The sequence below is a fragment of the Sus scrofa genome, chromosome 1 (assembly GCF_054392235.1).
Source record: "Sus scrofa isolate SSC_HxYL_T2T_F1_AM1 chromosome 1, Sscrofa_HxYL_maternal_Yorkshire_Landrace_v2.0, whole genome shotgun sequence".
NCBI classification, from domain to species: Eukaryota; Metazoa; Chordata; class Mammalia; order Artiodactyla; family Suidae; genus Sus; species Sus scrofa.
The window spans coordinates 14,365,811-14,392,528 of NC_139383.1; the positions used below are offsets into that span (position 1 = coordinate 14,365,811).

The window sequence follows — 26,718 nt, forward strand, 5'->3', positions numbered from 1 at the left end:
ACAGCGTAGGTCACAGTCACAGCTTGGATCTCGCATTGCTGTGGTGTAGGCCAGCAGCCGAAGCAGCTGTGATTCGACCCCTAGCCTGGGAATTTCTACATGCCATGAGTACAGCCCTATAAAAAGCAAAAAACAAACAAACAAACAAAAAAAACTATCTAGCAGATCTCTCAAGAGCCAGAGCTTTGATATCTTTGATCAAAACTTATTGATGAAAATGCAGGGGCCTGTCTGAACAGAAAATGGCAATATGTTGACTTCAAAATTTGTCTTGAACAAAAGTACTTATCCTAAAATTTTATATTCAGATTATACAAATTGGCTGGGGGGAGAAGGGTAGCAGGAACGGATTTAGTGATAAATCAGCTAGACATGCCTCAAAAAGAAACTTAGCCAAATAACCATGAGTTATTCTAAATATCACTCAACCATAATGAGTTATTCTACAGATGCTTGAGTCAAAAGGATTCCCTGCATTGATTCAGGCAAAATTCTCTACAGATGCTATTTGCTTAAACTCATTTGGGTTACTGGCTACTAATAATATGATAAAAACTATAGCTTAAACTTTAAATGCTAATGAAAATCATTTTTTTAATACACAAGCAGAGCAAAAAGTGAAAACAACATTTTATCAGTCAATTGTTATGAAAATAAAATCTAGTTAACTCGGTCCCTTAGACAATTTTAGGGATCATAAAAACAGCAGCATAATGATGTATGAGGCTTACAAGTCAGGTCCAAGAGAAATTTTAGAATATTTTCTACATTATTTTGATAAAAGCAGCATTATTGGCTCAGCTGTATAGCTACTCAAACAGAGTTGGACAACATTCATTTCAAAGTACAGTTTTAACATTTGTTTTTCAAACGTGGAAGTTTCTTTACATTGTGGTAAAGATTCATGTATGAAAAAGAACATTTAAAAATTAAAAATTCACTCTGAAAAATATTATCAGGGAGTGGTACTTATTAGTGGTAATACCTTATACAGTAAGGTATAATATGGTACCTTAAACTTGTAGCATTTTTTAAACTTGAGAAAAGAAACCAGAAGGATTTAGAAACCCTATGGCCAACAGCTCTGCTATGTGTCCAGTCATAAAAGAATTCTTCCAGCAGAAAGCAGGAGGAGGCAGCTTCCCCCAGAGAGAGGCATTTCCAATGGAGAGATGGAGGGAGCTTTAATAAAGGGGGAGGGGATTATAAAAGAAAATTACTTATTTTCTTTATTGGGGAAGAGTCTAAAATTTAGCTTCTAAAATAGTTTCATCCTTTAGCGATAACACAAGGGGTAGAGGAGAGAAAAGGATTTTAGTGAGAATCAAGGCAATGGCTGAGAGGGATAAAGTGGTTAATAATTTTATGAAGTGATAACACGTCAGAGAAATTCACGGAAAATCTTCATAACTGGTTAAACTAACAGGCACCATTCTATCCATCAGGCTTCACATTTTTACTCTCTATTCCTAGCCACTAAAACCCTGTCAAAGTTTTATTTTCTAGAGACAGATAATTAAGGAGTTTCATACTTAGGGATTCCAAGCGCAGTGGGGGAGGTCTAAGGAATACAGACAGCCAATTAATGCCTCTGCTTTCTGAATGAGAGGATCGCTCTATTCTCACATTCACCACCATACAATAGGCACCTAGGCTTTCATTCCCTGAAAAGGAGATTGGAAGATTATAGATTTGGAGAAATGAATCAGTCCCAGAGAAGGCCCTGTATTTAAGCTCAATGAGTTTCACTCAGAGCATCTTTAGGTCATTGTGGTTAAAAAGGAATGAATGATCAAATATTTGTGATAAGCCTCCAAAATCAGGAGCAAAAAAAAAAAAAAAAAAAAAAGAGAGAGAAAGGAAAGAAGGAAGGAGGGGAGGGAGAAAAGACTTAATTTAGGGACCAGAAGAAAAGTATTCTTAAAATATCTATAATTATGTAACATGACAGAGGTGCTAATTATTATGAAACATATTACAACATATATAACAATCATTACAATGTATAAGTGTATCATATCAACATGTTGTACACCTTATGTTTACACCATGTCATATGTCAAATATATGCCAATAAAAAATGAGAAAATTAAATTTAAAAGTTTAAATTTAAACTAAACTCAAAAAACCTATAACTAATATTATTAGGGAGATTAAAAGGACACAATAACAACAAAATAATATCCATATAAAATAGATGGATATATTACTGATCTTAAATCTTTTTTAAAAGAAAACTTTAGAAGACAAAGACTATCTCCTAGAAATTAGAAATAGGTCAAACATAACTTATTAAAATTTATTGGAAGAGTTGGAAGATAAAGTTGAAGAAATTTTTAAAAGTAATCCCTCCCCTCAAAGTTCCCCAAACCCAAAAGGGTCCATCAGGTTGTGTGTCCAGCACAAAGAATGAAAAAAAAAACCACGTAATCATGAAATTTCAGAACACTAAATATAAAAGAGCCAAAAATGCTTGGGTGAGAAAGATACAGGCTTTGAAAAAGTTATGGTTTCCAAATGAGACAGGTTGCAGGGTGCGGGGATGCACTGAGGGTTTGGGATGGAAATGCTATAACATTTGGTTGTGATGATTTTTGTACAACTATAAATGTAATAAAACTCATTGAGTAATTAAAAAAGAAAGAGGGCTGTGATAAAAAAAAAGACACATACAGGGACTAGGTAATTAGATTAGCATCAGACTACTCATTAGTAATATGGATTTTTATAAAACAATGCATAAATGCCTTACTAACAATAAAGGAAAATTCCATACCTAACCAATTATCATTTAGATGGAATAAGAGGAAAAAAAGATACCTTCAGACATGCAAGAACTTAAATAATGTAGTTAACATGCACCCTTTCTTAGGAAAGTCCTCAAGGATCTGCCCCAGAAGGTAAGAGCAAAAAAATAAACCAAAAGAGAGGATGATAAAAGATTTCAATTTGAACCAAAAGATGGAAGATTCTGTCAGGTATAACTCCAGGGGAAAGTTGTAACCTTGCATTTGAGCACGTGCAAAACACTACTACTAGGCACACTACATAAATGTTGAAATATCTAGAAAAAATTAGTTTAAAAATTGGGCAATGGAAAACATGAAGCAGTTATTCATCACAAGGAAAATGAAAGGTTGTACCAAAAGAAAACTGTGGCCCACAATTCCCTGCGTGGCTCAGTGATGGGCAAATTTACATATCCTGGTCTTGATTTAATCAGTACTTGCGATATGATTATATTGGGGGAAAGGAAGAAAGAGAAACTTGTGTGGATGAGGGACAGTTAAATTATCCTCCTCCTAGTGAGTCAGTAGGTGATGGGTTAACACATACCATGGAGTCCCGTCGTGGCTCAGCAGAAATGCATCTGACTGGTATCCATGAGGATGCAGGTTCGATCCCTGGCCTTGCTCAGTGGGTTAAGGATCCGGCGTTGCCATGAGCTGTGGTGTAGGTCACATAATCAGCTGGGATCTGGCATTGCTGTGGCCATGCTGTAGGCTGGCAGCTGCAGCTCTGATTCGACCCCTAGCCTGGGAACTTCCATATGCCACAGGTGCGGCCCTAAAAAGACAAAAAAAGAAAAGAAAAGAAATACCTGCAGAAGTGCATAATCTCTACATAACTGCAGCTGGGAAATGTAAGCCAAGTGGAAACTTGTTTCTAAGGTGTGGTTCTTGGGATGATTGTTGTCTAGCACAAGCTGTATTATGGTACCAGACCTTCCAGACTAATTATCTCAATTAATCCTTCCAACCCCTTCTAACCTCCTGAGGTGTATCCTAGCAGAGATGACAGAAGTTTCGAGAGATTAATGGAATCAAGATTAACCAGCTAATTAGTAGCAAAGCTACCTTTTAAACCAGGATCTGTCTGACCAACGAGTTGGAGCTCTTCAGCAGTGTGCAACCAGCTCCAGACAGCTGCTTCAGACCACCTCAGAAAGGACTGATGTACAAATATCATCAGGAGGTAAAAGCTTTGCCCAAAGTCTCTGCTGAAATCTAAGACCCATTTGTCCAGCTCTATTCAGTAGTTTTCCCCAGTCAGGTATCACTGTGATGGCAGAGTTCATCAGTAATACAGCTATACAGTGAAATTCTCTATGCTCATTTTTTTTTTTTTCCTGCTTAGAGGTAGAAAAAGATCTCTGTCCATCTTCTCTTGCAGGAAACTAAAAATCATCATGTGGCTTCATTTACAATAGTCATTGAAAACTATGTTCTTTGCTTCTAATAACAAGTCTTTACAGACTGGAAGAGTCTCCTGGGTAAAACTTAATTGGTTTGCTTTAGTGAACCAATAAATAAATTCACATTAGTAGCTGCTTTGGAGCATGTGTGCTGCAGAATTTTTATTTATAAGAAATTTTAAGCACTTTGTTTCAGACATTGAGTGGACTATGTCAGGGTTTCTGGCATTAAAATACTCTTTGCTTTTCCTTTTGTTTATTTTCGGTTTCTTTTCTTTTCTTTTTATGGCTGCACCCCCAGCATATGGAAGTTCCCTGGCAAGGGGTGGAATCAGAGCTGCAGCTGCAGGCCTTATGCTACAACCATGGCAACACCAGATCTGAGCTGCATCTGTGAACTATGCTGCAGCTTTTGGCAATGCCCAATCCTTAACCCACTGAACAAGGCCTGGGATTGAATCTGCGTTCTCACAGGGACAACATAGGGTTCTGAATCCATGGAGCCATGATGGGAACTCCTTTTCTTTTCTTTTCTTCCACCTTGGTTTTGGTTTGTAAGGGAAAGAAAAGCTAATCACTATTTAATTCCTTGCTAGATTGCTATAGTCAAAGATTCTATTTGAAAAAGAATTATATCATCTAGGAGCCCTAAGTCACACCTGAGTATACGTGCTGAAGGCTGTGACCACACCAAAGCATTAGGAGGACAGCAGAGCAGAAAATCTATTTCAAGGGGCTCTGGGGGTCCTTACCTGAACACAGGATGGGACAGACAGATGGGGCTGAAGTTATCCAATTCCACTTCAAGCAACCACAGAAATTCTACCATGGGAGTCTCCTGACGGGCCCCTGGATTCTGTACAAGGCTTCACGCAGATCTTCCAATCACACTTCTGAGCAGACTTCAAAACATCCATAAGAATCCTACTTCGGAGTCTCCCATGAAGCAGCAGAACCCTGGGAGATGGAAGAAGCTCTCGGCCCTAATTCTAAAGGACAAGCAGCATGCCCAGGACCCCCTTTCACCACCCCCTGCCTACTCAATGTCTACTCCCCTCCTCACTTACATAGTTTCCATTCCTTAGGATCCAGGCTCCCTCGCTGGATTCATCATACAGACCTGCTGCTCTGGGCACATTCAACTCTCTGCCAGTACCCCGTGCAGCGGAGAAACACACAACCACACCTTCATGACCCAAAAACGTCAAGGGGGGCCTGTCAAGTAGCCCAACGACCTTGCTCTCCTGCCATGATCCACCTACTCTCCCTCTCTTTTCTCCTGTTGCCAATTCCTCTCCTTCCTATTTCTCTGGAACTCACTCCAAGTAGGCCTTCACCCCAACCACTCTATAACACTACTCTCAACAAGATCACCAGTGACCTCCAAGGTGCTGATTCCAATGACCAGTTAACAATTCTCAGTGTACTTGACCTAAGAGCAGCATGTGAGTCACGTGATCACTTGTTCTTCATTTGTCTTTCAAGATGCCTCGCGGAGAACCCCGTCTCCATCCCTCTGCCAGATCCTCCTCTTCCTGACATAATGTCTGATGTCCTAAGGCTCAACCTTGGGTCTCTTTTTTTCTCCCTAACTTTGATGAAATAACCTTTCTTTCAACCTAGGATGAATCTAGACAACTAGTGGTAATTAAAACTATTAGGATGAAAGGTTGACAGGATACTTAACAACACACAAATTGTTAACACAAGGGAAAATTATTGATTAATCTTATCACTAAGTGTGGTATTTTCAGATCTTATCCCCTCCTGATAAGATCTATCTTTTTGATAGATATTCTATCATTTGATAATTTTATCATTTTCTTACCAATAATATTGAGCAAGAATATTATCAAGCCTTATGGTTTAATTAACAGGTAACAGACAATGAGGAAAGAGAAGAGATTATGCTACATGCCACTATAAAGATTCAACTGGCCAACTCCAAACTAGACTATTTTACAGGATATATATATATATCCCGTTTTTCCACTAAATAAATGGCAGGGGAAATAATGGGAGAGTCATACCAACTAAATGCACTGTTCGGATCCTGATTGGAATAAACCAATTGTAAATAGACATTTAGGGGAAGGCTGGGAAAACTAGGAATTTAATATTAAAAATGTATCCTTTATTTTCCTGTTAAATATAGATAGGGTATGGGGCTATATTTTAAAAAGTCTTTTCTCTAGCAGAGATATATATTAAGGTATTAATATTTATGAGTGCAGTTTTCCTTAAAACTTCAAAACACTTTAAAACAAGTGTATCTGAGCAAATTACATCATTTCCCCCACTTTTTTTTCAGATGTTTGAAAATTTCTAGATGTTAAGAAAAAGTGGCATAATCTAACAACAGAGCAGATGTATAGACAGAGAAAAAGGAATCTGACAATGCTTTCTACTCACTCCCTGGGTGATTCAATCATCTCTAGCTGAGGACTCATGATGGGATATCAAGTCCAGACATCTCTGCTTATATTGTCTGAAAACATCCCAAAGCTGCTCACCCCCTCTCTGCAGAAAACTGTAGAAGTTGCTAATTTCAATTGCTAATTTTTCAGCCCAAAATAACTAGAGTCATTCTTTTTTTTTTTTTTTTTTTTTTTTTTTTTTTTTTTTTTGCCTTTTCTAGGGCTGCTTCCTCGACATATGGAGGTTCCCAGGCTAGGGGTCGAATCGGAGCTGTAGCCACTGGCCTACACCAGAGCCACAGTAACGCAGGATCCGATCTGCATCTGCGACCTACACCACAGCTCACGGCAACGCAAGATCCTTAACCCACTGAGCCAGACTAGGGATCGAACCTGCAACCTCATGGTTCCTAGTCAGATTCGTTAACCACTGCGCCACAACAGGAACTCCCACTAGAGTCATTCTTGACACTTCTTTCTCTCACACTCAACATTTCCCACGAAGAAAACCCTGTCAGCTCCTCCTTAAGAAATAGTCAAGATGGGCCATTCCTCACCATCACTGTCTGACCTTCCCATCTCTTTCGATTCCTCACCTGCCTCACGGCAGGAGACTCTCAACTGCTCTTTTGCCTCAACCCTTGGTCCTCTTTGGGTCTCTCCTCAAACCAGCAAATCAATTGCAATGTAAGTCATATGTCTCTGAAAATCCTGCACAAATCCCCATTTCCCTAAGAATAAAAGCCAAGGAGTTCCCATTGTGGCTCAGAGGTAATGAACCCGACTAGTATCCAGGAGGACATGGGTTCAATCCCTGGCCCCGCTCAGTGGGTTAAGAATCTCGAATTGCTATGAACTGCAGGGTGGGCCAGCGGCTACAGCTCTGATTCAACCCCTAGCCTGGGAACTTCCATATGCCAGGGGTACGGGCTTGAAAAGACAGAAAACAAAAGAATAAAAGCCAAACTTTTAGTTGCCGCAGGGACTCACATGACCTCCCTTCCTCACCTCCCTGATCACATCTTTCCTGTCTCCTTCTGCTCCAATCACACTGGCCTCCTTCCTGTTCCCAGAATACTCCAGAGCCGACCCAGCTTTGAGGACTCTACACTTCCTGGTAAAGGCATTCCTTCGCCTGGAATGCTGTTGCCTCCACATGACTGACCAACTCTCTCACCTCCTCCTTCAAGCGTAGCACAAATGCTCTCTTCCTGAGTCTTATTCTGACCCAATATCTGCACCCCCCACTCCTGCTCCCTTCTCCAGCTCTCTTCCTCCTTTGTCCACAGTCATCTTCCAAACAGAGATGGTTAACTGTTCACTCCGGTGGGTTTTTTCTGTCTCCTCCACTAGACTATAAGCACCAGGGAGGCAGGGTTTGATGTATCCCCAGCACCTAGCACAGTGCAGGGCCTGTGGCATGTTCAATGAAAACTGCCGAATGAACAATATAATCAACCAATTAGTAGCTGCCATTTCCAACCACAATGTGGACTCATTAGAGCAGTGTTTCTACACTTGTTCTAGGGGCAGAGACTCCATGGGAACGTCTGTAGAGTCTGCAGACCTACCTCAGCTGCCTTCCCTAAACACACACATTAGTTAATCTCCTTTTAAGAATGTCGATTGAGAAAACACCCAATAACTAAAAAGTACAGGGATCAGTAATGCATAGACTGATTTTGTATTAGACTGATCACACAACTGTCAACAAATAGTTATTAAGCAAGCCCCTACTATGTTCCAGGTGCTGTTCTAGAAACGGAGATTATAACAGCGAATAAAGTGGGTAAAAATGACGGTCCTCATAGACCTTAAAGATATCCTGGCTCCATGGGTATATAAATACTTGAAAACATACATCATACATGAGTAAAACATATAATTCAATGTTTTATGCTCATATGGAGTAGTGGACCCCTTATATGAAAGCATCTATTCTCATGGGGGCAATTATCATCTCTGAGAAGGCAAAACTTAGATCTAAGGGATCAAAAAATCTTGGCTATCACAATGGCTTTTCACCTTCGAAAGGTACCAGATCAAATCTTATTCCATAATATTTGTCTTCTAAATTAAATTTTTCTTCTTGGGGTAGCAGTAATGGGAAAAAAAAAAAAAAGGTTGAGATGCATTGTGATAAGGTGATAGACCTCCTAGGTCCTAGGGTCTCAAAATCAGCACCCATGCTCCAAAAATTCCCCCAGCCACTTTGCAGGGTTGCAGGTCACTCATAAGCTGGTCACCAGACAGCCCAGCCCAGCACTGCCCATAACTCTTCTGAGGCATGTTGGAATACAGAGACTGAGAAAACATGATTAGTGGGGTGGGAGAGACCAGAAAAGAGCCTGTGACTATTTAGTTGAAGAAACATTAAAAAAAAAAAAAAAAAAAACACACACACACACACAGAAACAAAACTTCATGAGAAAATCAGCATTTGAGTTTGAGTTTGGTCATGAGTCGAAAAAGATGCGTGCCACACCAGTGGTTCCTAACAATGAAGAGTTTACGCTTTCACAGATGACTAAGTGATCTTTCACGAAGGCTGATTAATGGGATGATTCAAACAAAGATGGAAGAACAAGCCAAGGTCTACACCCGAAAAGGTGTGGGTTGAAGAGGGGCATTTCCTGTTCAACATTTCAGTACCAAGATGACTAGTTGATGCATTGGGGGGTGTTTGCATTTACATACTTAGGTGAGTGGTTCTGGAGCCCCAGGGGGATCCCAGTCCTGGCCCCCAAAGTCTTCCTTACTCTCCTCTCCACCCCACACCACTTTCCTTGCTAATGGCAGGACTCCCTGCAGGTATATGGAATACACATAAACTTGCAGAAACTTTTGTCTCGTCCAATGGAAGAAGAGAACTCCACTTCAAATTCATCATCTCTGAATCTCAAATAGGGGCAAAAGAACAAGTGATGCAAAAACTAAAAACTTCAGGTCACTGAACCTTTGGCTCTCAGCTGGCACCAATGCTGGGTCCTGGGACTTTTGGGGTGGCGGTATCCTCTGAAGAAAAATACATAATATCTGTTCACCACATGTGCTCAGAACATGTTCTCTCACATACAGAAAAATCTTCCTTCAGTGTAAGAACTGTTTTTAGAGATAAATGTGAGTGTGTGTATTCTGATCTACTGCACACATTTTTAAAAATATGCACACAATGCAAGCATGTGTGTACAGAATCTCAACAGTCAAATAATTTGAATGGCCAGAATTTCTCACCAGACCATAAATGATCACTGATGCTCATGACAACCAGCTACAACATCCGGAAATATTTTCTAAATGACAAGATGAAGCAGCATTGTGCAATGGTTTTGAAGGGACACAGTTTGGAACCAGACTTCCCAGAGCTCGACCACTTCTTAGCCCATGCCATTTGGGAAAGCTACTTATCATCTTGATGCCTTGGTTTCTTTACCTGTAAAATGGCCACAATGATAACTCATTGGTATTTTGTGAAGATAATTTACCCAATCCTTGATAATAAACTCCATAAGTAGCAGCTGTTTTTCAATACGGCTTTCATGTGAATTTTGTTTTTTATGTTCTGATCTTTTTAAAATGATGATCTATCTGGAGTTCCTTGGTGGCCTGTTGGTTAAGGATTCTACATTGTCATTGCTCTGGCTTGGGTTCAATCCCTGACCCAGGAACTTCCACATGCCCTGGGTGTGGCCAAAAATAAATAAATTAATAAAATGATGACCTTTCTATGATATATATTGATACTCAGCAAGTCAGAATATTCATTAAAGAGAATGTTCACTTCCCAAATCATGATATGAAGATAACTTGTACTAGAAGCTGCTACTTGTCTACTAAATATTCACTGAACTCTTAGTGTTACTATAGAACTCAGATTTTATTCCAGGTACAATACGCATAGCTCAAAGACTATAGTTCCCAGTGTCTCTTGCAACTAGATGGAACCTAAGTTCCAACCAATGAGATATAAGAGAAAGTGCTGAATAAGACTTGCAGGAAGGCTCCTTAAAGGAAGCTGCTTCAGCCAAGTGTGACCTTACTGACTTTCCCCTCTTTCACTTTCCTGTGGTTGATAAGGCAGCTATAATGCCTGAAACACCAGTAGCTGCACTGGATCACAAGTTGACCTTGAGAATGGAAGCCTTGGGCTAGGCTAGATAATAGAAAGTCAGAAGGAGCTTGGGTCGCTTCGACTGTGGAGCTATTGTACTACTGGTAAAGGAGTACTGATTTATTTCACGTGAGATAAAAATAAGCTTTGTATTTTGGGGTCACTATTATTTTGGAGTTTTATGCTATAAGTGGTTGCTTCTAATCCTAAAAATAAAAGATATATTTGAAATAATATTTCTTCCAAAATATTTATCTAAAATACTTATCTCTTACCTCCATATTCTTTCCTATTTCATGTAAATATTTGTATTATAAATAATTTATGCTTATAGGATAGCTTAAGGCATTTAAATGTAGACAAAATCTCTAGCTAATATTAACTCAGAAAAATTGGCAGGAGCTTATATAACCCTGGAATGTTTTTTTTTCTTACTTATAACAACATGTAAAAACAAAACAAAAGCAAAGAACAATCAAATATCAATTAGTTTTGATTAGTGGCAAAAGTTTGTTTGGGAAAGAAAGGCATAAAAACTTGAAGACAGATTACACAACACAAGTAAAAAGTAACATGTGCTGAATGTTTAAAAATGAATTTTAAAAACTGGTTTCTAGCCTAGATTTCCAAACTGCTAGGTTATCTCATGATTTTATTGTGTAGTTACATAACAACCTTAAAAATTAGACTCAAAATTAATTACACCAACAACTTCAAACCAACAACTATAACAATAGCTAATATTTAATAAGTGCTAGCTATGAGCTGGGGTTGTACAAAGACAGAGTTCATGTTCTTAAATCACTATAATCTACAGACCTTCTTGATGACATCTATGTCACATGGAGAAAAGGAGTGATAAAAAGTTTTTAAAAAATCTAATAATGATAAAATGGCACAATGTTTTAAAACTGTGTAATAACTTTTTTAGCCTATTCTAAGAATTTCACATAGCAGTGTCCTAGAATGCAAATTGTTTCCCTAATACTAAACCTTATTAACCTCTCTGTGCCTCAGTTTCCTCTTCCATACAATGGGGACAGTAAACACATTCAACTGAGTTAATATCAGTTAAATGCTTAGAACAGTTCCTGACATCGAGTTAGCTACTATTTATAACAGGTAAATCACGAAATTCAGCTCACTTCTTCAGGTGGAAAGTGGACAAACCATAATAACTGCAGTCACATCCCTCATGTGACAGCTAGCACAGTGAAAGAGGAGTTCCTTGAAAGCAGAATTTTTTTCAGTTTCGGTCTCTAGTATATTTCCACACATAGAACATATAGGAGGAACTCATTCAATGTTGAATGAATGAAACCACGTTCTGATTAAAGACTCTCAGGTATAACCTGTTTCTAGCTCATTATTAATTTATCGTTTTACAACATGTTTATATTCTTATGTAAAAATCAAATTCAAAGCTTTGGATAAGAGAAATGAGCTCTGAATTTAGTAACATTTTAATCTAATATCTTTCTGCCATACAATGCCTATTTCCTTTTCACATACCCTATGGAAAGTATTACACTTCCTTTTTTAGTGTGGTAAAATATACATAACATAAAATTTGCCATTTTAATTACACTTAAATGTACAGTTCAGTGGCATGAAGTACACTGTTGTATAACCATCCTCTCCCCATCTTCAGAACGTAACTCTTTTTAAAAAATACGGCTTCTGGATATATTGACTTCCATTTACTAGAAATAGTCAAGACAAATGGGAAAATGACTAATAAGGCTAATGATAAACATGTTTCGGTTTTAATGGTCATTTTTATACTAAAGACTCAAAGGGGTCTGCTATTAGGAAGGAAATGAGAAGATATTTAAGTGGATCTCTCTGATGTCATAAGATTGGGAGTCACACATTTTTTGTTTTTTGGGGTTTTTTTTTTGTCTTTCCGCCATTTCTTGGGTGCTCCCGCGGCATATGGAGGTTCCCAGGCTAGGGGTCTCATCAGAGCTGTAGCCACTGGCCTACGCCACAGCCACAGCAATGCGGGATCCGAGCCGACTCTGCAACCTACACCATAGCTCACGGCAACACCGGATCCTTAACCCACTGAGCAAGGGCAGGGATTGAACCTGCAACCTCATGGTTCTTAGTTGGATTCGTTAACCACTGCACCACGACGGGAACTCCAAGAGTTTTGATATACATGTACTGGGTATTAATTGACTATCCTATTACAGATCTACATATTTGTAAATCTTTTAAATTTGAAATTTTTCATAACCAGTCTCAGAGGATCCCTCCACTCCCACAGACTCAGTAGCAAGATGGCATTGTGGGAGTTCCTGCTGTGGTGCAATGGGATCAGCAGAACCTTGGGAGCCCTGGGATGCAGGGTCGACCCCTGGCCCGCGATAGTGGCTTAAGGATCTGGCTTTGTCGTGACTGCATCCCTGGCTTTGTCATGATCTGATCCCTGGCCGAGGATCACCATATACTGTGGGGCAGCTAAAAAAAAAAAAAAAAAAAAAAATTAATAACTAAAGACGGCACTGTTTTAGATCATAGTTTAGGGAATTTCAAGATCTATTCAAGAAGGGGCAGCGTATGTTTTCAGTTTATATCTCTGAATTGTGCATAGCAATAAAGAAAAAAACAAAAGTGGTTTCTACCTTATCGATACCAGAAAAACACTGGCAGATACAACCTTAACACATGTTTGGGCAAATATACTTCCGCAGCTCAAGGCCTCAAATGACTTCTCAGTCATGGCATTTATCCACTAGTTGTCAAAGGTGTCTTTCAAATCCCCTAAGCAAATTTAGGCAAATGTTCTGACCAAGTAAAACAACCAAATGCTTTATGATACGTCCTTCTATGAAGAGACACTTTTAATACCTTCCAGAGAATGAGATCGTCCACCATTTTATTCCATTTCATGTTTATGAAATGGTCCCATATTAAAAAACATGTTATACTACAGAGAGAAACTTTAATTCCCTCCAGAGAAGGGCACAGTCGCCATTTTATTAAATTTCAGCTTTATTTTAGCAATAACACTTCTAATTTTTCATACTATTGTGTTGGTGGCTCTGCTAAGCACCACTAGGTGAAAAATCCTACACCAAAAGGATGAGGCCATTTGTTTTTTGAACTAAACCATGGTGAATTTTACTCAAGAATTTTTAAGCAGAACTTACATTTTTAACACATCAAGCAATTTACTTACAAGGGAGAATGCTCCTGAGAGAAGAACCCATCCAAAGTTGAGTGAACTGCATGGAACAGTTTAGTAACCAAGGCAACCAAACTGAATCTCTAAGATTCCCTGGAACTAGGGGTGCCCAACAGGAATAGTTAATTTTGTCACTTATCCTTTTGAAGAAGATGAACTAACACCAAGGGGCTTGTGGTGACTCAGGTGAGTTTAAAAATTAAATATAAACAACCCCGAGGTTGTATCAACCTTACTGTTACTGTTAAAATACCACAAGCAATAAAAGGACTTTACCAGGGCACTTTTTCTAATTCCCCACCCTCTGTGCAACAGCAGGGGTGTAGAGGGGGCATCTATTTACCTAATGACTACGACCATTTTCAGCTATGAATCACCTTAAGAGAACAGTCACACAGCCTTCTCTGGGAAAGAAAGGATTTGATGGAGAGGAAAGGAACACATTTTCATGTTATATCAACACTTTCCAACCTGCTTCGGTGTTTAAGCACTGACTCGAGGCAATGGATTTATTTTCACACTAGCAAGAAAAATGCTTAGCATGAGAATTTGAGAGCTGAGGGCAGGGGGAGATGAGGAGGGAGAAGTAATAAATATGCCCCCAAATAAACAGTTTAGACCGTTGTCTAAGGTAAAGACTACAGTAAAAACCTATTGATTAGAGCCATCTGGATCCTGTGAAAGGAAGCAGTAACATGAAGTTGGTAAGAAACAAATCTGAAGTCTGTTCATTAAGGTTTCTCTTGAAATTATTGGTTATTTAGAGGAATGCAGAGGGAAATAGTGAATTCCTTTAATCCTGCTCCTCTCCTAGATCCAAAGTTCTCATTATTTTTGATAACTCCACCTATTTAGATCTTATTAGGGTCAATACTGATTTTATCTCCTTTTTTGCAATTCTCTGGTCTTCAACTCCCTAAAGAAAATTAATACCTTACATCACTGAAGTGTTGCCTCCACTGGACAGCAGGGGAGCTGAAACTCAGTTTGAGCAGGTTGGTGCTGGCGGCACACGAAGACGAGCCCACACTGGGTCTAAATATACCACCACTGGATATATGGATTCCAAAGATATAGATACAGAATTGGTTAAGACCAAAGGTCAAGTGCAGCCACATGCATCCTGGAGAAGTCATACAGTTTCAGGGTCACTGTGGGAATGCAACTCTACTGCAGTTAGTCCAAACAGTCATAATGATAAGAAATCTCAATTTCTGAAGAATCACATTTCTTTGAAAAGGAGAACACTTGTTCATCCCAGGAAGGCTCACATCACATGAGTATCTGTAGCAGGTTTTATTTCAACGCAAGATACCCTTTCCACAATCAAAATATAATTTAATATAAATTAATTTGGCCCATATACAACTTGTAGATAACAAGTTCATAGCTTAAGCAAGTTGAACTCAGACTGTAAAAATACTTTTCCTTTGGCATAGTTCCCTGGATAAAAAGAGATACCCAGTCAGCAAAAACTATTCATGCTCCCATTTAAAAGAAGAAAGCCAACCATAGTATAAATAAGTCATCTAGCAACAAACCTACCATTAGTGGAAAAAGAATACGGTTTAAGAGCTCTTGCTGTATTTTAGACCCTGGTTGAATTTGTTTGTCTGTATACATCTGAAAAGGCACTCTAGACAATGGACTGATTATCCAGTGATGATAAACTCCACCCAAGACTATGTTGGTTAAGCTGGTTCTAAGTTTCTGAAAAGAAGCAGAAGTTGAGGTGGAAAAATTGAGCATAGAATTGAGATAGAGAGACGGAGTTGCAGGTATTCAAGCAGAAGAAAAATAAAATGAACACACTATATGGAGGGGAGAATGGCAGGAGGAAAGGATGAGGCAAGGAGATCATGCTGGAAAGTAGAAACCAGGGAGTTCCTGTCGTGGCTCAGCATAACAAACCCAATTAGGAACCATGAGGATGCGGTTTCCATCCCCAGCCTTTACTCAGTGGGTTTAGGATCTAGCGTTGCTGTGAGCTTTGGTATAGGTCGCCCACGTGGCTGGAATCTGGTGTTGCTGTGGCTGTGGCATAGGCCAGCAACTGCAGCTGTGATTCAACCCCTAGCCTGGGAACTTCCATGCACTGCAGGTGCAGCCCTAAAAACAAAAACAAAAACAAAAAACAAAAAAAAAAGAAAGTAGAAATCAAATCAAATGGAAAATAGTGAGTTGGTAAACAGCTTTACTGCAAAAGTTCTTCTTAACCGTCTGTCTGAAAAAGGTCAACCTAGGGTTCAATGCCCTGAGACAGTCTAATTCTGCATTTTAGGCTTCAAGAGACACTATCAATTTATCTGTTAAAGCCATGACCATGACAGATAGTCAAGTCCACTGCCAAATATTTAATTGAACAGTTGTCTCCCCCCAAAATTCATATTCACCCAAAATCTATGAATGTGATCTCATTCAATAAGTCTTTGCAGATTTAATCAAGTAAGATGAGATCATACTGGATTACTGGTGGGCCCTAAATCCAATACAATTAGTGTCCTTACAAAAAGAGGGAAATTTGCATACAGACACCGGGGGAGAACATTCTGTGACTGACTGAGGCAGAAATTGGAGAGATTCATCTGTAAGCAAAGGAATGCCAAGGGTTGCCAGCAGCTTCCAGAAGCTCGGAAGAGGCAAGGAAGGCTCCTCCAGTAGAGCCTTCAGAGAAAGCACAGCCCTGTTAGCACCTTGATTTCAGACGTGCAGCTTCCTGAAAATGTGGGAGGATCAAATTCCATCGTTTTAAGCCACCAAGTTTGTGGAGTATTGTTATGGCAGCTGTAGGAAATTAATACAGGGAATGGACCATTCTGAAATGATAACTGACAGAAATAACTCCGGCAGTAACAAGTAGGATAAATTGAAGGGAAGAGAGGCTGGAATCAAAAAGACCAGTTAGGAGGATAGTACAGTAATTTGTCCTGGAAAACAATGAGAATGTGGACCAAGCTGGTGACAGTGGAACGGAAACAAAGCCAAAATCTAGAGGTGGCGAAGAGGGAGAACTAATGGTACAGTGAAGAAGAACCAGACACAAAGAAGAGTGGAGCCCCTGGCAGAAATGCAGAGGGTTAGGAGAAACAAATGAGAAAGAGAAACCAGCTAGATAGGCTTCAGCGATATTAGTGGAAATGTGAGCAACTGAGAGTAGGAACCGAATATTTAGGTGTTGGGACCTTCAGAAAGAAATCTGGAAAATGCAAGCCTAAGAGGTAATAGCTGAGGCTCAGAGTAGACTAGCTTTGCAAGTTGGTTAAAATGAACATGAGGAGCACTCAGAGCCGAGGACTGGAGTATTTGGGGGGACACTCCAATGGATGGGAAAAGACAGAAGGGAAGCTTGGTACATCCTTCTTTTTCTCTCCTGGGAACAGTTTTTCTCTCTTATGAATACTGAATGGTAAGAGGTAATTCACCTAATTACCTCTTACCAGTGCTAGTTGTTTCCAAATGTATCAAGTCTCATGTACCTTTGCATCTTATTTCTAAGATCCATGGAATGTTATGAAATATATCCACACAAGACAGACAACTCATATTACATATTCAGTTAATATACACTGGACAAAATTTGTAATTTGTGAATAAATCCCTTCTTTTCTTTTTTTTAAATAAATTTTATTGAATTATTGTTGACTCAGAAAGTTCTATTAGTTTCAGGTGTACAGCAAAGAAAATCAGTTATACATATACATGCCTGTTCTTTTTCATATTCTTTTCCCATATAGGTTATTACACAGTATTAAGTAGATTACCCTGTGCTATACAGTAGGTCCTTTTTACCTATTTATTTTATATATAGTAGTGTGTATGTGGGGTGGGAGGAATAAATTAGGAAGCTGAGATTCTTTTTTTTTAAATTTTTGATTTTAGAATTAGGAGAAAGCACCAAACATGTAAACTAGCAGGTCATATCTATTGCCCTACTTTAATAACTCTTAACAAATAGTAAACTTGGAAGGTCAACTATAAAAGAAGTTCCACAATACTTTTGTAGGAAAGAGGTTGTTCAATAAATGGAACTGAAACAACTGTGCAGCCGTCTATAGAAAAACATTGAAGCCACACCTCATACTGTACACCAGGATGAATTCAAATGGATCAAAGATATAAAAAAAGAGGAAACTATTAAAATACCAGATGAAAACATTATTTTGTTGGTTAAAAACTTCTACCAGGCAGATGCATTACTATTAAAGTTCTAAAACAAATTCAAAGCCAGAAGTCCAGGGAATCACTCGGACAGGCAAAGGAAAGAATCTGCAAGAATAAATGATTAGCCAAGCCTTTATCAGGTGAGCCAAACATCCCTTTATAAATCAAAAGCTCCTTATTCTTTTGCCTTAAAAATATAAGTCATTTTTTATTTTTAAAACAACTGGTACTAGTTTCCTGGGACTATCATATGAAGTCTGAAATAGTAGTGCCTTCGAATAAGACAAATGCATTGCCTCACAGTTCTGGAGATGAGGAGTCCACACTCACAGTGTCAGTAGGGCTATGCTCTCACCAAAGGTTCTAAGGGAGAATCCTTTCTTGCCTCATCTACATTTGGTGTTTTGTTTTTGTTTGTTTTTTGTTTATTAACGTATAGTTGATTTACAATGTTTTGCCAGTTTCTGCTATAGAGCAAAGAAATTTTTCTCCCATTACATTCCATCATGTTCTACTCCAAGAGATTAAATATAGTTTCCTGTGCTATATAGTAGGACCTCGTTGTTTATCGACTCTAAATGCAATAGTTTGCATCTGCTCACCCCAAACTTCCCATTCATTCCACCCCCTCCTCCCTCCCCTTTGTCAGCCACAAATCTGTTCTCTATGTCTGCGAGTCTGTTTCTGTTTTGTGGCTAGGTTCATTGGTGCCATATTTTAGACTCCACATATAACTGCTATAATACGGTGTTTGTCTTTCTCTTTCTGACTTACTTCACTTAGTATGAGAATCTCTAGTTGCATCCATGTTGCTGCAAATGGCATTATTTCATTATTTTTTATGGCTGAGTAATATTCCATTGTATACATGTACCACATCATCTTAATCCATTCATCTGTTGATGGATGTTTAGGTTGTTTCCATGTCTTGGCTATTATGAATAGTGCTGCTATGAACACAGGGGTGCATGTATCTTTTTCAGTGAAAGTTTTGTATCGATATAAAGCACAGGAGTGGGATTGCTGGATCATATGTAGTTTGGTATTTAGCTTTCTGAGGAACCTTCTTTGGTATTTACTGGCAGCCCTTAACATTCTTTAGCATGGTGATACATCATTCCCACCACATAGCCATCTTTTCCCTATGAGTCTTCACATCTTCCTTCTCTGTATATCTATCTCTATAACCAAAGTTCTTTTTTTTTAAAGGAATGGGATCCACTCTATTGCTCTCACTTGAACTTAGTTTCCTCTATAAAGACCCTATTTCCAAATAAGATCACATTCTGAGGTACCAGGGTTTAGAATTTCAACATAACTTTTGCAGAGGATACAAGTCAGCCCCCTTCAATACACTTCAATAGTATTGTAGCTGTTTAGCACATAAATGAATACAAAAAAACCGACATTCTCCATGCCAAATTCCCCCTGGAAGTAGCAGGCCAACAACTCCCCACAGGGTGGCTTGGAAACCCTGGGGCTCCACCCCAGACTATTTGTCCTATCAAAGAAGCCTAGATAGGACAAAGAAGCCCAGATAGAGTGTTTTTCTCAAATACTCTCAAGATAAGAAAAGGATTTTAAAGGCTTAACAGCATTGGGGCCAATAAGTCTCTATGTGACTTCAAAGTTTCACATGAAAGAAAAATCAAGCAAGTTGCTGCTTTCCTTGGATTTCAACTAGAGCTTCCAAAGGCACAGTGAAAAGCCAGGCAGGGCTGACTTGGAAATGGAGCACTCCAAAGAAAGCTCCGTATTTCCAGCCCAAACGGTCTGCCACCCTTCATGCCGGGGTAATTCTAATCAGTCCCAAGGCTCTTATTATAGAACAGCTATAATATCTAAACTTCAAATCTTACCCTTAAACATACGCATCTGTCACCTCTCCAGAATGTCACCCATACTTCCAAGTCATGTTATTTTTTATCACCACGCCATGCTCCAACAGGCTGGAAGATGATGACAGCCTGAGAGTAGGGTCCACTAGACTGATTACAGGTTGGGAATCAGAGTACAGGGTAGCCCTGCCAAGTCCCTGGAATCCACAGGAACCTCCCAGAATAGAATGTGTTCCTTGAAGATGCTGCTAATTCCCAGACTGAGGTATTGTGCCCTCTCCTTGGTCCCTTGACCCTACACATTTTAAGTTTTAAAATAAATTCATGAAGTGAAACTACTGTGCTGGTAGCCAAGTGAAGCCTGTTAAAGTCCTTAGAGCCCAAGCTCTGTACATGCCTCTGGATATTGCTCTGGGCTCACAAAAGAAAGGTTGAAAATGAATCTCATGAAGGCAGCTACTAGAGGGATGTTAGAACAGCAGGTAGATTTTGAAGAGAGGTAAGAAATAGTAGCACCACAACCTTAAAGATCACTTCTACTTTGTGGGAAAACTGAGTTCTAACAGGACTCGGAGATTTCTTAGAATCACAAGTTTCAAAAGGCATCATTCATTCATTCATTCAACAAGCATTTCATGACCTAGATTCACTTCTAACTTGAATGATGAGGATGAATATTAGAGTGCAGAAAGCTAATTGCTAGGTCCCTGGTGAACATGGGGCAACAACAGCTTTGAGACCTGGAACAGCTATGCATCCTCAGAAATAACACAAAACGCTCCTAAGAAACATGAGCTTGGGATTGGTGGGAGGCAAGGCCAGAAAAAAAGTGAACCTTTCCCTTCCCTTCGGGGTCTAAACTGAGCAAGAAAGGAACCCACAATAAAATGATGGGGAGTAGAGGCTCAGAAGGAAGAGGAGACTAGTCTAGTATTGAGTAAAGAGGACTTGAGCAGGAAAGGGGAAGGAGGAAGAAGGAAGGTACCTATTCTGCCAGTGAAAGAATGAAGATGTGGTTAAGGTAATTTGTTTCCCATGAAATCAAGCTCTACTGTCATGTCCCCTTTCTTAGTCTTGCCAGAGGTGCAGGCTCCGCATACCCATAATGCTGTCAGATAAGCCTAAGGATCAGTGAGACTTACCAGCCTTTAAAAGGTAACGAAGGGCCCAGGGCTAGATATTTGTCCACATATTCATCAAACAGAACTAAAACACAAACCTAAAGTAGGAAATTGCCTTTGAGGTTTGTAAAATTACAGAGAATTCTGGAAAAAGCATAATTTTTAGTAAAGTAATAGTTTTATGACTCAATTCAGGCTTCTGGGGGAAAAAAATCAAATGTACTTTGATTAACACTAAAACTAAGACTCAGCCAGTCAATGATGCAATTGAGTGTGATGCAGAAATTAAAAATATAACAACTTTGCAGTCATACATTTTTTTTTCCTTTTTGACCTTCAGATAATGATGTTACATTTATTGACAAGTTTCACCATGTATAGGATAATAATAAATTAAGATTTAACAGTAATAAAACCATCTATTACATTCTCTATCCATGAATAGATTATGTAAAGTGTTCTTAAAGATTAACAAATTTCAGTAGAAACAATAAAGAGAAAAATCTTTCTCAATTGATAGATATCAAAAAGCAGATATGTAATATGTGTTATATAAAAGTACCCCTTGTCAGAACTGGGTAGGTAGGTTTTATCACTTTCCTTGCTGCTGCTGTGTTTAAATTGTGGAGGGAAAAACTTAATTTTGTGGTATGATCTTTATCCAGGTCAAATATAAGTACTTTACAGATGGGAACTTGATTATCACATTTACATGATGTATTTTATCATAATGCTCTTCACATTTGAGTAGAGAGATATTATAAGTCAAAAAAAAAAAAATGCCCTAGACATTAAGAGAAAGGAAAATTCAACTTAAAATCACTGACATTTTAAAATTCTGAAAATATTCTGTTAGTGAAAAAATGCTTCTAGGACTACTAAAATGGTCCAATGAATTGACAATTTTAATTAAAATTCATCATGCAAAAGGAAGGTAACTGGGGGTTATGGTCCAAGATGGAAACAGGAGATCCCTGAACTCATAACCAGGCACAGATATATCAAATCTCTGCTACATATAGAGCAATTTACCCTAAAAGAAATCTAAAAACTAGCTGAGTGATTCCTTCACTTTGGGTAAATGAGAAAATAACCACACTGAAATGGGTAGGAAAAGCCACAAACCCCACACTTAAAGCCTGGTATGGTGCCATACAAGTAGGAGGGAACTCACAGCTCCAGCTTCTCCCCAGGGAGTGAAGGGTTTGGATCCAACATCTAGCACCTCAGAGATGTGCTGCCAAAACACACAGTTCTGAAAGCCAAGGGGCTTACCTCCACCACACCCACAATAATAGAGCAAAGTGTTTTCAATGGGTTCACAAGGACTCACTACCTTCTCAGGTTTCAGCACAAAACAAGCAAACAGATATATTCATCTCCCAGTCTTTCCCTGAAAAAGGCCTATTTGCATACTTTTGAGCTGCTGAGAGTAGGGCTTCTAATTTAGCACCATCCAGAAACTGATGTATTCTCCTGAGAGACTGTGGAAGCATTAGACACCATCTCTGCATTCTCCCTCTAGTTGGCTCCAAATTGCCAATACCTCCCTAGAAGGAGTTTGTATATACATTTGGCACTCTAGCTTTTGCAGCTTCCACTTAAGGAACAGATCTCTTGATCACCTGGCTCTAGTGGCCAGAAGAGCTTGCACTTGCCAGTCCCACAGGCCTATGACAAACAATTCTTAGGGGGCTATTCTTCCAAGGCTCAGCCCAAAGGAAGCAAACAGAAAATCCCATCACATAGTCTTCCTCTGATAGAGATTATCTGTATACTTTAAAAGCTGCTACCTGAGAGTTCAGCTTATAGCTACATGCTCACTGAGATCCTTCCCTGTGGGATACTGACAGGTCTTGGGATACTTCCAACTAGTGGGAGCCTCTAAGAACAAAGAAGGTAGCTAGGAAAATCACAAAGGTCTGAGAGCACTACCAAGAGACAACCATGATGTCAAGACTGCAAGAGCTGGATGTTTTATCTAATGCTCAGAAACTAACACAGAGAGTCAAAGAAAATGAAGAAACAGAGGAATATGTTCTAAACAAAAGAACAAGATAAAATTCCAGGGACTTTATAGTGGAGGTAAGCTATTTACCTAATGAAGAGTTGAAAGTCATGTTCACAAAGATGCTCACTAAGCTCAGAAAAACAAGGCATGAACAAAGTGAGAATTTCAACAAAACATACGAAATATAAGAAAGTATCAAACAGAAATTACAGTCCTGAAGAAATACAATAACTGCATCGAAAAATTCAATAGAGGGATTCAACATCAGCTGGATCAAGCAGATGAAAGGACCAGCAAACTCAAAAAGAGGATAGTAGAATTCATCCAATCAGAGAAGTGAAAGGAAAAAAAGCATGAAAAAGAATGAAGACAGCATAAGGAACATATATAAGGGCAATGTCAAGAAAACCACCATTCATATTATGATGGTCCCAGAAAAGAAGAGAAAGCAAAGGAGTAGAAAGTTAAAAGAAATAATGGGTGAAAATTTCATTAATCTGGAGAAAGAAATGCACCTCCAAATGTAAGATGATCAGATATTTTAAAATAAGATGAACCAAAGAGACCAACACCAAGGCATATTAAAAGTAAAGTGCCAAAAGTTAAAAACAAGGAGATAATATTAAGAGCATCAAGAGAAAAACAACTTGTTACATACAAGGCTGTCAGTAGACAAGACTATCAGCAATTTTTCAGCAGAAACTTTACAGGGGAAAAGGAACTGACATAATACATTCAAAGTGCTAAAGGAGGAGTTCCTGTAGTGGCACAGTGGTTAACAAATCCAACTGGGAACGATGAGGTTGAGGGTTCGATCCCTGGCCTTGCCCAGTGGGTTAAAGATCTGGTGTTGCTGTGAGCTGTGGTGTAGGTCACAGATGCAGCTCGGATCCTGCGTTGCTGTGGTTCTGGCGTAGGCCAGTGGGAACAGCTCCAATTAGACCCCTATTCTGGGAACCTTTTCTAGGGAGCAGCCCTAGAAAAGGCAAAAAGTCAACTAAGAATACTCTACCCAGCAAGTCTGTCCTACAGAACTGAAGGAGAGGTCAAGATTTACCAGATAAGCAAAGGCTGAAGGAGTACATCACCACTAGACTGGCTTTAAAAGAAATGTTAAATGTACTTCTTCAAGCTTAAATGAAAGAATGATAATTAGTAACAGGAAAAATATGAAAGTATAAATCTCACCAATTAGGTAAAAGTAGAGTTAAATTCAGAATACTCTAATTTTGTAATGATAATGAGCAAATAATTTATAAATCTAATATTAAAAATAGTAAAAAAATTACAGCTACATAATAATACACTAATGAATACATGAGTTTAAAAAAATGTAAATTGTGACATCAAAGATAAATTGTGGAAGGAGAGTAAAAATAGAGCTTTAGAGGTTGTTATCAACTTAAAGTAGACTTATAAAGTATCATATGTAAGCCTTATGGTAGCTACAAAGCAAAAACCCACAGTAGATACAGAAAAGATAATGAGAAAAGAATCTAAATGTACCACTAAAGAAAGTCACCAACCCACAAGGGAAAAGAGCAAGAGAAGAAAAAGAAGAATCATAAAATGGCCAGAAAAAAAATTAACAAAATGGCATTAACAAAATGGCAATAAATGAATACTTACCAATAATTATTTTAAATGTAATGGATTAAATTTGCCAGCAAAAAGACTTAGGGTGACTGAATGGATTAAAAAAACAAGATTCAACTATGTGCTACCAACAAGATATGCACTTCAAGTTTAAGGACACACACAGACTAAAAGTGAAAGTGTAGAATAGAGAGAGTCTATGCAAATGGAAACCAAAGAAAACAGAGTAGCTATACTTACATCAGACAAAACAGAATTCAAGCAAAAGACTTTAATAAGAGACAAAAAAGTCATTATATAATGATAAAGAGGTCATTTGTAAATATTTATGCATCCAGCATAAGAGCACCTAAATACGTAAAATATATATTAACAGAACCAAAGAAAGAAATGGAAATAAATAAAACAATAGTAGGAGACTTCAATACCCCACTTTCAACAATGGATAGATCACTCACACAGAAAATCCATAAAGAAAACATTGGACTTAAACTACATATTAGACCAGATGGACTTAACAGACTTTCCATTCAATAGCAGCAGGAAACACATTTTTCTCAAGCACATACAGAACATTTTCCAGGATAGATCATATGTTAGATCACAAAACAAGACAAAAAAATTTAAGAGGACTGAAATCACAATGGTATGAAACTGGAAATAAAGTACAAGAAAAAACTGTAAAATTCACAAATATTTGGAATTAAACAGCCTGCTACTGAACAACAAGTGGATCAAAGAAAAATCAAAAGAGAAGTCAAAAAATACCTTGACACAAATGAAAATTTAAACATAACATACCAGTACTTTAAAAATGCAACAAAGCAATTCTAAGAAAATTTACACCTATGTTAAGAAAAAAAGGTAAGAGCTCCCTATATATTGAGGAAAAAAAAAGTGCTCAAATTAACAACCTAATTTTACACCTCAAAGAAATAGAAAAAGACAAGGGTGCCCAGTCTCACCATCCCTAATCAACATAGTACTGAGGTCCTAACCATAGTAATTAGGCATGAAAAAGAAATAAAAAGCATCCAAAATGAAAAGGAAAAAGTAAAATTTCTCTATTTGCAGATGACATGACATCATATATAGAAAATCCTAAAGACTCCACCAAAAAGACTCTTAGAACTAGTAAGTTCAGTAAAGTTGCAGGATACAAGAACAATATACAAAAATCAGTTGCATTTCTATACACTAACAACAAATTATCAGAAAGAGAAATTAATTAGATGATCCTATTTACAACTGCATCAAAAAGAATAAAATACTTAGGAATAAATCTAACCAAGGAAGTGAAAGACACTGAAAACCTTGAGAGATTGGGACATTGATGAAAGAAACTGAAGAAGACACAAACAAATTGAAAGATATCCCATGCTCATTGACTGGAAGAATTAATAGTGTGAAAATTCTAAACTACCCAAAACAATCTACAGGTTTAATGCAATTCCTATCAAAATCTCAGTGGCATTTGTTTTGGCCACACCCACAACATGTGGAAATTCTCGGGCCAGTGATTGAACCTGAGCCACAGCAGTGACAATGCTGAATTCTTAACCATGAGGCCACCAGAGAACATAGCAATGGCATTTTTTACAGAAATAGAAAACACAATCCTAAAATTGATGGAGCCACAAAAGATTCCAAATGCCCAAAGCAATCAAGAGAAAGAAAAACAAACCTGTAAGCATCAGTATCACACTTCCTGATTTCAAACTATATTACAAGGCTATGCTAATTGCTAATCAAAACTGTATGGTATTGGCATAAAAACAGAGATGTAGATCAAGGAGACAGAACAGAGAGACCACACATACAAACTAATATTTGACAAGAAAACAAATAATACTCAATGGGAATAGGACATTGTCTTCAAAAAATAATGTTGAGAAAACTGAATAGTCCCATGTAAAATAATGAAACTGGTCCCCTAACTATGTCTCTCAAAATAATCCATTCGAAATGGATTAAAGATGTGAACATAAGAATGGAAAACATAAAATCCCAAGCAGAAAACATAGGTAAAAGCCTCCTTGACATCAATCTTGGCAATAATTTCTTTGGACTTGACA

The 26,718-nt window shown here is 38.3% G+C and overlaps 1 protein-coding gene across 33 annotated transcripts in view; it reads right to left on the bottom strand.

Moving 5' to 3' along the window:
- ESR1 (estrogen receptor 1) overlaps positions 1-26,718 on the bottom strand; it is a 384,969-nt gene that overhangs the window by 126,745 nt on the left and 231,506 nt on the right. Inside the window, exon 6 of one of the 33 annotated variants that reach the window (XR_014836708.1) lies at positions 4,948-5,152. The gene's annotated coding sequence lies outside the window, so the exon portion shown is untranslated. 33 annotated transcript variants of the gene reach the window in all.